This window comes from Cavia porcellus, unplaced genomic scaffold (assembly GCF_034190915.1).
Source record: "Cavia porcellus strain 051 isolate PalLab524CR breed Dunkin Hartley unplaced genomic scaffold, mCavPor4.1 scaffold_10, whole genome shotgun sequence".
Taxonomy (NCBI): Eukaryota; Metazoa; Chordata; class Mammalia; order Rodentia; family Caviidae; genus Cavia; species Cavia porcellus.
Window position 1 is genome coordinate 6062315 of NW_026947493.1, and position 13756 is coordinate 6076070.

General features: G+C 37.6%; 1 long non-coding RNA gene across 4 annotated transcripts in view; it reads right to left on the bottom strand.

Moving 5' to 3' along the window:
* LOC134477817 (uncharacterized) overlaps positions 1–13756 on the bottom strand; it is an 83899-nt gene that overhangs the window by 22961 nt on the left and 47182 nt on the right. For 3 of the 4 annotated variants that reach the window (XR_010050036.1, XR_010050034.1, XR_010050035.1), the window contains exon 4: positions 3181–3311. The exons of the other annotated variant lie outside the window; for it this stretch is intronic. This is a non-coding gene — a long non-coding RNA (uncharacterized LOC134477817). The remainder of the gene's footprint in view (positions 1–3180; positions 3312–13756) is intronic. 4 annotated transcript variants of the gene reach the window in all.

Sequence of the window (13756 nt, forward strand, 5' to 3'; positions counted from 1 at the left end):
GGCTGAGCCAAGTGTAATGATATGTGCCTGCAATCCCAACACACTTAAGAGGCTGAGGCAGGAGGATCACCAAGTTCAACCTCATGCTGGGCAATTTAGTGATTTAGTGAGACCTTATTGCAAAATAAAAAAATAAAAAGAGCTGGAGTTTGTAGCTCACTGTAAAGGCCTTGGGTTCAACCCCCAGTTCTGAAAAAAAAAGAATGGGGAGAGCTCTAATCTAATCTAACTATTGTCCTTTTAAGAAGAAATCTGGGCACACTAGGAGCCACCGGGGGTTTGCACACAGAGAAAAGACCACATGACAGCACAAGGAGAAGGGGCCATATGCATTCCAGTCTTCAGAACTGGGTGACAATGTGGGTGTCTCACTCGGGCTACCCAGCAAAGGTTAGCTCAAGCAATCTAATACAACTACTAACAATGACATGTGGATAGGTGATGATACAAGAAGGAAGTGTCCTTTCTGTCACTCGATATTTTCATAACTGGAAATGAAGACAATCACTGCTATAGTCATCTTATAATTATGTGGGAGCCCATTATGGACCAGGCTTCATTCTGTGGTGATCATGACAACCCCTAGACAACCCTGCCTCTTGCAGCAGAATATACTTTCTTCAGACATTTTTGATTGAGGTGTAATGTTTATACATCTTTATAGGGCACAGCAGTAATTCACATGTGCGATGTATAATAATAAAATCAGGGTAGTGAGCATTTCCAACTCTTCACCCATTCATAATTTTTATGTATGAGACTTTTCATGCTCTTTCAGTCATTTTGGGATACACCAGAGACTGTCTGCATCAGGTTAATCCTCCTGAGCTAAAGAAGAATGAGAAAATATTCCACCCCACCACTGTGCTCTGGTGCACGTAATAAACTTCTTTCAGTCTCCCCAAGTCCCACCTACCTCATCCACTCACCACCACTCTTCCTTTCTGTCCTTCCACGTGAGTATGGATGACTGAACACAAGCAGTTTAACTGAGAAACCCGCCTTAAAATGGAAGAAGTCACGCCATTGCGTAAAGGTTTTCCTTTTTTACACCTCAGCTGCAAACACATTACCTTAATCTGGCTCTTGAAATGAGTAGCAGTAGCTTTCCAAGTTTGTTGTTGTTGGTTTGATTTTGGATTTTTGTTTGCCATGGGTGGTTCTGTTGGCTGATTTTTCTCATCTAATTCTCTAGTGCAGTAACTTCCCTATGTATTTCTAGCTTCACACACTGCTCTTCACATTGCTTTTAGTCAGGTATTAGTATCCATGTTCCTAGCCATATCCAGTTAATTGGGAAGCCATTTCTTAAAATGCTCTGTGTCCAATAGTTCTCCTACATGGTCTTTGTACCAGATGGTTACCCTGACTATAAACCCCAGCACAAAGCTCAGGGAAAGAAATTGAATTCTTTCTCCAGACTCAAAAACTATTTAGGGAAAGCCATTCATTAGAGGGAGAATGATGTGTATTCTAAGAAAGGCTATCAGAGCTGACTAGTAGTATTCTTTGGAGAGATAAATTCATCAATGAATAAGAACTATAAACAGAGATAAAATGGTGACGTTAAATTCAAGTCTTTTTATTACAGATGACTTAAAAGATAAATTACTATTGGGTGGTATTTACAGTACAGAGTTTATCATGGATAAGAATAATGTAGACCCAGAAGCTAGAGAAGGATTTTGAAGAAATACTAGGAAGGGTGGAGACATCACAGATGTCAGCATTGAGATTAATTTTAGTCAATAATTTTAGAAGCAGAAGATGTCTATGAGGGATAGTTTTATAATTTGAAAATAGCTTACAAGCGGGGAGTAAGGGAGGTAAGAGAAAAGTGTAAGAAGTTTCCCAAGGGGCTGGGGGTTTAGCTCAGCGGCGTAAGCACCTGCCTTGCAAGCAGGCAGTCGTGAGTTCGATCCCTGGTACCGATAAAAAGGAAAAAGACAAAAAAAAAAAAAAAAAAGAAGTTTCCCAAGCAGCAGCTGGTAGAAAGTGCAGAGTGGAGCTCCGTGGTGAGCAGGTGCATTCTGGGCCCCAGAGAGGTGCACATTGCTGACCTCACAGGTACACTGCACTGGTGGGACACAGAGTCTTAGAAGAGACAGGGGGTTAAAACGAGGTCTTATGGGTATACTGTAAGTGCCTGGGACTGTGTCCCTGTAAAAACAGGATACTGAGACACAGACCCCCAAGGGAGAACACCAAGATGCAATGAAAGACAGCATCTACTGGCCCAGGACAAGGCCCTGGCAGAGACCAGCCCTGCGGATGCCTGACCTTAGGCTTCTAGCCTCAGAACTGCAATCAAGTAGATTTCCGCTGTTCAAGGCATCGAGTTTGATGCTGTGCTATGGCAAACTTAGACAGTGATGTGGCTTCTCTAGCTAGAGGTAAGTAATATGAGTAGTGGCTTCGAGTAGCACTGGAGAAAGCAGGAGAGAGGTCTTGTCAGCCTAATGCGTGAGCAGAGGAAAAGCCTTCAGGTCACCGAGAAACATGAGGCCAGGTGCTGGAGCAGCACAGAGGTTCTTATTCTCAGCACAATCCATGTGTATTCACTCAAAAGTCATCTTAGAATGCTAGATTAAGCACAAGGCCAGAAAACAGTAACTCCTAATTGGTCTACAAGAATGAAATTTAAATATCATGCGGAATGAAAAGACGTAAAGGAGGAAAAGGGAAGTGGTAACCTTGAAAACCATTAACTTTCTTAATTCTTAGTAATTAAATTTAGCACCCTTGTTCTCAGTTTGCCAAAGTGGAAACTGAGTTACAGAAAACTTGAGTACGTTTTTCAGGGTCACACAGCTGAGAGAGAGCTAGGATAAATAATAGATCTATAAGAACAGATCACGAAATAATGTAGAAGCTTTCTTTTCTAGTACTATTCTCACATTGGGTTCCTAATAGAACAGAAAAGAAATTTAATTTACATTTCAGATAGAAAGGAAAAGATACTAGGTCCTAACCATTTCTTATCCTCTGATGTTTCTGTGTTCATTTTTAAGCAAGCAAAGGAAACATATGCTCAGTTTAGAACGTACCAGCTTCATTTTGACAAAACATTCCATTGCTTGCTTCTGTCTCTACCCTTGACCCAGTTGCAAAATCAAACACAGTCCAGCAGAGGAGGGAAGAGGAAGAAAAGGAAACTCTGAGTGAGTTATGTGGTTTAACCTTAGGGAAAGCTTGGCTGTGCTGAACAACGGTGCTTTGTGGTTCTCCCGAATCTTATCTGTAGGCAAAGCTACGGGCTGCCACTCCAGCGCTCCGAACTGTTACATACTTGCATCTCAATTGTCTGTCGGCTGGAAAAAACAAACAATAATTTCTGGGGAATCTAAATTTCAATTTAATCAGAAAAATATTAAGCAGTACTTTAATTCCTACACAGGAACAGGCAAAGGTAGTACATACAGAAATAAATTGTCAAAGATAATTAAAATGCAGTCAATTTAAAATTATTTTGATACAGAAAAAATAATTTAGTCAACAACTTTTGAAAACTGAGTTTTTAATTCTTCCCCATTCTTACTCCAAAAGTCAGAAAATTTTCCAGATTTAAAGTAATCTTGCCAGAAAAAAGAAGTATCTGTTGCGATTGCTAAAGTGGGATATGGTAAGGAAATGAAAGGAAAAACAATCTGACAAACTAAAGATGAATAATAATTCCATAGCTGAGGAATTTGGGCCCCTCTAGAGCCTCTAGATTTACTTACATGTTATTTGTTGAGCTTCTGACTCCATTTGCTACAGTTGGGTTCATTTGAAGAAGAAATTTTTAAAAAGCTAGACTTAGAATGGTTCAAAAGAAGACGAGGATTTTTATAAATTTGAATTAACTTTCAGCTTCTTAAGGTACGTAAGCTATTGCAAAATTTATCATGCCAACACAGGCTTTTTTTATTAGCTGGGAGCAGATGTACACAAGTTGAATTTGTTTTAATGAAAACTGGCACTGAATTAGCTCAGGTAATATTCTCACATTTCTTCTTTTATTCCATTCACTTTCAGTTATTTGCACAATCATAATTTGAGTTGGAGAATATATGCTACTCTTTAGCTTCTCCTAAGGCCATCTAAAAATGGATAACTCCTGCCAACCAGACAAAGAGAATTATAAATGGCATCAGATTACATACACCAACAGGATAAGTACACAAGTAAAAATCATTTGGGGGTCACATTCTCTTTTTTTGATATTGGGAATCAAACTCAGGACCGTGCACTCATCAGGCAGGAACTTATGCTGCTGAGCTAGATCCGCAGCCCTGGGGTCAAATTTTTAAAAAAAGCATTAAGGCAGCTTTTTACCCCCACAACAAATTTGAAAATAATCTAGGATTTAAGTTCCCTTTGTTCCCAACCCCCCTCCCCCACCTCTTACTCTAATTCCTCACTTCTTGCCAAATCTCCCTTCTACTTTCATATTTTTTCTTTTTCTTATTCTAGATTTCACATATTAGAAAAAGCATGTGATACTTGTCTCTCTGAATCTGACTTATCTTGCTTGATGTGATGGTCTTTGTATCTATCCATTTTCCTGCAACTGACATGATTTTGCTCTATTTTTAATGGCTAAGTGATATATATATATATCACATTTTTTATCCACTCGGGGTCATTTTAAAACCTCCTTTTAAAAAACTGTGGTAATACAGATGCATTTATAGTTAAATAATTCATTTGCAATTTATAAATGGCCTTAGTGGTCAGTTTTATTTGAGTTTGAGAAAGCCATGCCATTTTCAAGGGATCTAGCTGGTACAGGTAAAAGATAAACAAGGAGCTGAGCACGATTTAGTAACTTAGCAAGTCCCTGTCTCAAAAGAAAAAAGAAAAAGGGGTATAGCTCAGTGCAAAGACCCTGGATGCAATTCTCAATCCAAAGAAAGGACAGAGAAAGAGAGAGAGAGAGAGAGAGAGAGAGAGAGAGAGAGAGAGAGAGAGAGAAAGAGAAAGAGAGAGAAAACAGGACAAAAGAAAAGAGAGGAGAGGAGAGGGGAGGGGAAGGGAGGGGAGGGGAGGGGAAGAGAAAAGAGAAGGTAAATAAAAACCAAAGGCTGTGTCCAGCAACTCCTCAGTAAGACAGCACTAACAATGACAAACAACTTTATGCACATAAATATGATCACACAGATAAAACGGACAGTGCAAAAGTCGGGGAGGGGAGACAAAAAAGAGAATAGAAGAAAAAAATGGAAACAAAGCTTTTGTAAACAAGCAGGGAAAGGGTACTGAAGGGAGGGGAGGGGAATGGGAGGAAAAGGAAGAAGCAAGGTATGTCATGTACAGGTACAAATTCCCTACGATGAATATGATCTTTACACATACCTAAAAATGTACTAATACAACTAAAAAATGCAAAAAGTACAAATTATCAAATTTTACCCAAAAAGAAAGGGATAATCAAAGTCTACAAAGAATTCTATAACACATATAAGCTTAGATTTCAAAATATATGACTGTCTTCATCTGTTTGGGTTGCTATAATAAAATACCATAGCCCAGATGGCTTATAAACAACAGAAAAGTATTACTGCCATTCCTGCAGGCCAAGAAGTCCAAGATGAAGGCACCGCCAGGTTCTGGGTCTTGAGGAGGCGGCCACTTCCTCACGGTTGGCTGATGTCTCACCAGGAACCTGCCATGGCCAAAGGAGCAGCTAAGCTTTGGGGGCTCGTCATATTATACAAGTACCTAATACCACTCAAGAGGTTTCAGACTCATGTCCCAGGCATCTTCCCAAGGTCCAACCTCCTGGGACTGCCCTACTGTGGCTAGGGTTTTGGCACTGAGTAGGGGTGGTGGCCTCAACATGCAGCCTATTGCAGTGGTCAATGTACATACAGGGATGGGAAGGTAGTTCAGTGGCACAGTGCCTGCCTGGCAAGTGTGAGGTCATGAGTTCAATTCCTGGTAATGAAAAAAGAGAGAGAGAGAAACTGCTCCAAAGTACTTACAGTCTAGAGTTAACTGCATTTCTAAATGCTAATAATGAATAGTGAGACTGAAAATTTTTAAAAATTGCTTTTATAGCATCACCAAAATATTAAATACTTAAGGACGTGTCTGATGAAAGACGTCACATAGCTACTTAGATTGATGTAAGCTCTCTTTAGGTACATTAATAATCATCAAATGATAACTGATGAGTCTCCTCAGCTTTTTTGTTTTACATGAGTCTGAACTTCTTGATCAAATGTTCATTTTACATTACTGTCAGAAACAATCTTTTTACTAAGTTTTAACTTTTTACTAAGTTTACTAAGTTTTAAAAGTTTTTACTAAGTTTACTAACTTTTAACTAAGTTTTAAACCATTATGATAGTTTTTAAAGATAAAATGAGACAAAATACCTAATATGGCTTAAAATAGTACCTGGCATTCAATAAACATTAGCCTTATAATATCCATAAAAACTAGTAGATGCTTGACATGTATGAAGTCTTGTTATGCTGGGGCTATAATTCTTTTTCCCATTTGTATAAAAGTCGGGCCATTCCAAATGCAGTTAAGACCACGTATTTGTTAAATTTCATGTATTCTTTATAGAGAGCCGCTGAATCAAATGCATGGCTTTGTGTTTTACATGGTCTTGATGCAATGTTTATCTGACTATTTAGTAAGATTGTAAAATAAAAGGTGCTTGACGCTTCAAACTTTATTTACCCACAAGCCCTTTTTTCAAATAAAATCTTACTCAAAAGATCAGTGTGTAAATATATACCGACTACATAAGACAAATAAAAGAAGTTCTTTACTTGGGCTGAAAGCCCACAAATCTAACATTTATTGTGTTCTAGTTATAATTCTAAAATGATACTAATCATTGCAGTGTTTCTGGGGTGTTTCCTTGGACCCATAAATTACAAAGAACTCAGTTTAAAATTTGGTTCTTTGGAATTGCTTAGCACTCAAGGACAGGAGGTTTGGGGTGTTCATCCTAACTGAATACCCAGCAGAACTGAATACTCAGCAGATGTTAGTAAATGGCTAGTAAATGAATGTCCAGTCCTGCATGTACCCGGCCCATCTCCTTAAGGCAAGTTTAGTTCCTTTGAAGCTTCAGCATCAGGGACTGAAAATAATTGTAAACCAGGAATCTCAGCCCAGCTCATAGCCGGGGGAGTTTAGAAGCACAGACTGGCACATCTCCCGAATCAATATGAAATTTAAATTGTGCCTGGGGTTTGCCTGTTATTTATCAGGATATATAATGGAGAAATATCTCTAAAGTGGGCTCAGGACCCTATGGGTCTTCTCATAAGATGACCACAAATGTTCCCAACTGCTAAAGAACAGAATTCACTGCCCCAAGGACCTTTAGGATTTTCATGGTCAAAGTCTACATTTATGATTTGGAATTTTCCCAGGACCAGAACTGTGATGCAAACTAACATTTACATAAGCGCTCTTCCAATTATTTTCAGTTTTCAGTTTCAAGTTAGGTATCAAGTAAAAGCCAGTGAAGGGAAAGTAGCAAAGGTCTCAGAGATACACTAGGACCTAGCCTTGGGATTTGCGTCATCCCTGCTAAATGCCATTCTCTCCTCCAATGCTGAATTCCAAGAATTGTTCTGGAGGGAACTTTGATCTGTAGTTCTGCCCCATGGCTTACATTACTAACTCTTCCAGTGATCAAAATGCACATGGCCGAGTTCCTGTAAGCTGTTTGGTACAGTGCTAAAGCACTCATGCATTACCAGTTATTCAAGTTTAATGAACATTTAGAAATCAAAGACTCTAGCCATAATTCATGAACACATACAAAGGAACCAAACAAAATAAGCACCAATAAAACATGTTTTCATTATGATCTAGTGCTAAAAGGAAAAGATAAAAACTAAAAAAGCATGATATTCAGGGGTTTTTTAGTGATTTAAACTATAAGCAAGTTGGAAGAGAATGATTGGAAAATTTATTTGGTAGTATACGTCAACAGAGTGGGGAATATTTAGAGGACATTTTAATGTCTATAAGTCATTATAAAAATTCTGAAAGAGGGGCCAGAGGTTCAGCTCTGGCACAAGTGCCTGCCTGGCAAGCGTGAGGTTGTAAATTCAATCCCCAGTACAAAAAAAAAAAAAAAAAAGAAAAAGAAATAGTAAAGAGCATATTTGACTTAAAATGCCAGTGAACCCTCAGATTAGTGAAATAGAAAGCAATACCAAACTATCACACAAATGCCACGTTACATAGAGATCTCTACAGTTAATGATCTTATTCTTTGGCATCTAACACTATATGTCACACTTTAACCTTCACAAAACAAACGGTAAGTACAATTTTTATATATCAACCAGGGAAACTGATAATCAAGCATAGTTATGTTCTTTTCCTAACTATAACTTTTTAAGAAGTGGATAGATGATATTATGATTTAGGTTTAATGTATTGTCTCCCTAGCATAAGAAACTGAAAGAGTAAATAAGATCCAAAAGTTACAATAGATATTGTGAAAGCAAAAGGGAAAGAAACTACTTAAAAGGAAAGAACTGGGATGGAGGAAAGGAAAGGGAAAAATATATACATACATATATATATATACAAACACAAGATAGCAAAGTAGTTATACCATTAACTTTTTTTTTTTTTTTTGTCTTTTTCTTTTTTATCGGTACCAGGGATCGAACTCACGACCGCACACTTTGGAAAGGAGGTGCTTATGCCGCTGAGCTAAATCCCCAGCCCCTATACCACTAACTCTTAATTCATGGAAAGAAACAGCGCTAATAACATTTGAACAATTTTGCATACCTGTATCTGGTAATCTGAGCAACTATTTTGAAGCTAACAATATGCAATATAACAACCATTGGACCATTGTTAAATTCCTATCATATTGTTTTGAAATCTTATATCACTGTTGCTTTTTGTTGCTCTTTTTATTGGGTTTTTTGTTTGTTTGCTTGATTTTTTCTTTTTCTTTGTTTTCTTCTCTTTAAGAAAAAAAGGAAATTAGGTTTAAAAAAAGATAATTTGACGTTTTTGATACACTTGTTATATTCTTCTAACATGTAGATTTTGCTTCCTTGTTACTCAACTAGATCATCACTGATAGCATTGCTTTATGAAGACCATGAACCGTGTTAGACCTAAGCAGACCACTGGCCTCAAGAAAGAGGTTCCTGTGCTGTAGTTCTAGTTTCATTAGTTTTGTGACCTTTGGTAAACATCTCAGCAGGAATTTCAAAACATCATAATTAAATCTAAATGTCATTCTCTATCTACTAGATGTATCGCATAAGGTTGTGATATGATTTTTCTCCCTTAAAAAATAATACAAGTTACTTCAAATAAAGGTCAAATGTTATAAAATTACTTTTATCTTAATGTTACATTTAATAATTCCCAATAATTTAGCTCTGAGATATCAGAATAGTAAGCTTACACTAAAGAACAGTATTTTGATTATTCTATAATATAATTCTTGTAAAAATACATAATAGCTTTCACACACTGTATCATTGATTATACTTCAATAAATTCCATGGTTATTTTGAATATGAGAAGCAAGAAGATTCACGAGTCTTGATCGCTGATATTAAAACCTTACAATTATTTTTGGGGTGCAGTTCTAAAGAGTGGGCACAGGGATGACAAACCCCGCCCTACCTCTGTGATACACCACTTCATGTCTGTGGCCGAATCAATGTCTCAGCTTTGAGTTTTGTCTTGTTGTGCTTTAGAAGAGTCCTGTGACTTAATGGGTGCTGCATCTTTATGTGGCTTGTCCCTTGAAGACGCGAGCTCTGCAGGTTAGGTGCAGGTGGGAGCTTTGACACAGTAGGAGGTCCTCAGATCACTAGAGGCCCTGCCCATGGAAGGGTAGTTCTCTGGCGAGCCTGAGTTAGCTCTCATCAGAGTAAATTATGAGAAATCCCAAGCCTGATCCTTAAGTTTCACTCTGGCTTGCCGTCTGGCAGTGTGATCTCTTGCTCCCACATGTGCTTCTACACCAACACTTTCCTCACCAGAGCCAAGCAATGCTATAGCCATGTTTTTGAAGCTCCAGAACTATGAGATAGATAAACCTGTTTTCTTTATGAAGTTGTCCTGACTCAGGTATTCTGTTATAGTAACAGAAAAGGAACTGATATTGTGGCTGTAAGCTGTTTAGCAAAGGATCTGAAGCACATGAAATGCTAAAAATAAGTCAGGAGTGATTATTACTTGATGCAAGCAAGCAGGCCTATCTAGGAATAGTGGTACCCATCCCTCAAAGTGGACAAAAGGTCCATGGAGGACAACCCATCCCATGTAAGGGTGAAAATATCCACCAGCTCCAAGTTGGTTTTACATTTTTGTTTCCTTTGTCATGGGGCAATAGGGATAAGGACTAATCAACCAACCTGATCTTGGGCAGAGACAACCCTAAGAAAAGAAGGAAGCAACCAGTGCCCTTTACTATCAACAGTAAGTACAAAAGTCCACCTGAACCCCTGCCCTATGACTGACATCCGGCAGAGACCAGAGGGCTCACACTTCCCGCCTCCCAGCTGAAGCAAAGGCACACCTCGACTCTGATGTAACCACAGTCTGGGGTGCACAGACAGAGGGGCAGTGACATGGGGAGGGCCCCTCAAGCAACCATAGTCCCTGTGGCTGGGCAGAGAAAACTGTGACAGGCTGAATCCCAGCACTATAGATCTTGCAAAGAATCACTCATTCAAAAACATAGCAATATTTTTATTCAATCTTTTTTTGATTTTACTATATTTGTTATTTTAATAGTTTCTTCATCAGATTTTTCAAGGCCGTAGGGCCTTTTCTCTTAGTTTTTTTCCTCTTTCAGTTTCTTTTCTTTCCTCTTCTCTATTCCCCTCTCAAATTGTTATCTTCCTTTTTATCTTAACCTTACTTCCTGTTTTGACTCTCAGTTTATCCTGTTCTTTTTTCCCCTTTGCTCAATTTTTACTGCAACAGTTCTCTAACATTATTAACTCCCTCTTCCTCCCTCACAGGATTCCTTATGCACTTTTCTCTGCTCCTTCTCATATCCAGTTGATTGATTTCTCAAATTTTGCTTTGTTCATTCTCCAGTTTCCTATCCCCTCTATGTTTACCAGTGTAAATACTAAGCTTTATGAACCTCTAGACAGCTAGTGAACTTTACACAATTGCTGTTGTACTCTGTTCCTCTGTTAGTAGAGATAGATGGCCATTTCATAGATTTTTACTGAAGGACAATAATAGGTCAATATTTGGCTTGTGGTGATGTTATACTATAATTATACATGTCTTGCCTATGGTTAAGGGTGGCACTTTATTGGGCTTTAGGATCTGTCAATCCTCTGCTATAATTAATGCTGATTTTGTTACTATATCCAAGGTGATATAGCTGTTGCTATTAATTGGTTCTCTTGGGAAATCAGTGTGTGCATTGGTTTCAGATCACTAACCATACTATGGACTATTCCTGAAAACTGGGTATTGGGCTGAATATGCTGAAATCTCCATCCCAAGGAAATGGAGGTGACTGGGTCCTGGAACAGAAGCAAAGGCCAATGTTTAGCCATACTCAGAGGATACCACTGAAAGCTGGACTTCAACTAGAAGATCTCTATCATGAAAACAAAGCTTTCCACTACCATCAGCTGCAAACCTCAACAAAAAAATAAACAAAGAAAAACAAAAATATAGGAAGACAAGGCAACAAAATGCCTCCAAAAGCTCCCAACTCTCCAAAAGCTGATCCATGTGTTACTTGACATTATATCAGGGGACATAACACAACAAATCAATAAGATAGTTGACAAGCTTATAAGAGATATAACGAATAAGATATTAAGCAAAATAAAATAATCAGTGAGTCTACAGAAGACACCAGTAAAAAGCAAGCTAAATTAAATGATGAAAAACATGAATGACCAGCATACAAAGGAATTAGAGTCCATGAAAAGCTCTAAATAGAAATTCAGGAGATTAAAAATTCTGTCAAATGTATGGGCAGCAAAAGTGACCAATATAAGAACAGAGTTTCAGAACTATAAGACATGCCTTTTATCAGTAATCAATTAATAAATGATATCTTAAAAACAACCAGAGAACATTAAAAATATATTTAACAGCTCCTAGGTGATGTAAAGACAAATCAAAGATTAATTAAAATTAGTGAAAAAACAAATGACAGTATTAATGGCATTAAAACCCATTTACAGAAAAAATACTGGAAAAAAATGTTTTGATACTGGCAATCAAACTCATGACTTTGTGTTTTCAAAGCAGACACTTATGCCATTGAGCTAAACCCCCAGTCCTAAGTCAGGAATTTTTTTATTATTATTATCCAATGTTCTAATTTTTTTTTTCCTTGTACTGGGGATCAAACTCATGACTGTGTGCTTGCAAGGCAGGCGCTTATACCACTGAGCTAAATCCCTGTCTGGAAAACTTTTCAAATAAGTGAAAAGAATTTAACCTATAGGTCAATGAGGCATACAGAAGTCCAAATAGCTATGGACAGAAAAGAACCTCTCCATGACACACCATAGTCAAAATCTCAGGAGTTCAACACAAAACCAAAATCTTAAAAGTTGTGAAGTGTTTTAAACCCTGTAAAAATAATTTCTACTATAGGCTGATATATCATGCAAAGCTATCTTTCAAAATTGATGGAGAAATATGATATTTTCATGATAAAGAGCACCTAAAGAAACTCATGATCACCAAACTAGAACTCCAATAGATTTGTGGCTTGCATCTAAATGTTCACTCAAAGCTTCATACAGTCTTAAGTGGGGCTCTTTCAAAGGTAGCTGGATCTAGATTGTGTGATGCTGGGATTAAGAGTATGTAGTCACTAAAGCAGTCCACTGAGTGGTTTGGCACTGCCCATATCCCAGTAGCTTAGATAGAGTATAAAAGGTGAAGAAATAAGCAGTTAAGGCCCCTTGCTTGCTTGCTTTGGTATCTTCCACTCACCATGAACTATTTCTGCTCTGCAATGGCTATATGCCATGCCACTTTGCCTTGGAGCTAAGTGACTATGAACCGAAACCTCTACAAAATGTGAGCTGAAAAACCTTTCCTCGCTTAGCTTTGAGTTTCTGGTATTTTCTCTCGGCAACAATAAAAATAACAGATTCCTTGATACATGTGAATTATCAAAAATAAAAAATATTTAATATCCCTAAATAATCCAATAAAAGACAATAAAATTGAAGCATTAGCAAAGAAACCTACCAAATTAGAAAAGCCCAGGTCCAGATGGACTCATAGTTGAATTCTATAAAAATGTCAAGGAAGGTCAAACACAATATTTCCTGAGCTCCTTAATGAACTTAAAAGGAAAGACATCCTCCCAAAATCATTCCTGGGAGGAATGATTCATACCATTACCCTGATTTCAAAATTAAGTAAAAATCCAACCAAAGAAAACAGAACTGTAGACCAACCTCTTTCATAAATGTAGATCAAAATATCCTTAACGTATTGCATACTAGAACAGAATGTAGTGAATCATCAAAAAGATCATCCATCATGACAAAGTAAGCTTCATCCCAAGGATGCATGGTTCGATATATTTAAATCAATAAATGTAATATACCATGTAAATAGAAGCAAGAGTGAAAGCCATATGATTATCTCAATGAATTCAAGAAAAAACCTTTGACAAAAATGAAAATGAAGAAAATAGGTACAGAAGGACCTTTTTCAATCTGATAAAAGTCATTTCTGACAAACCTACTGCCAACATCATATTAAACGTGGGAAAACTGGAAGTTTTCTCTGTAAAATCAAGAATGAG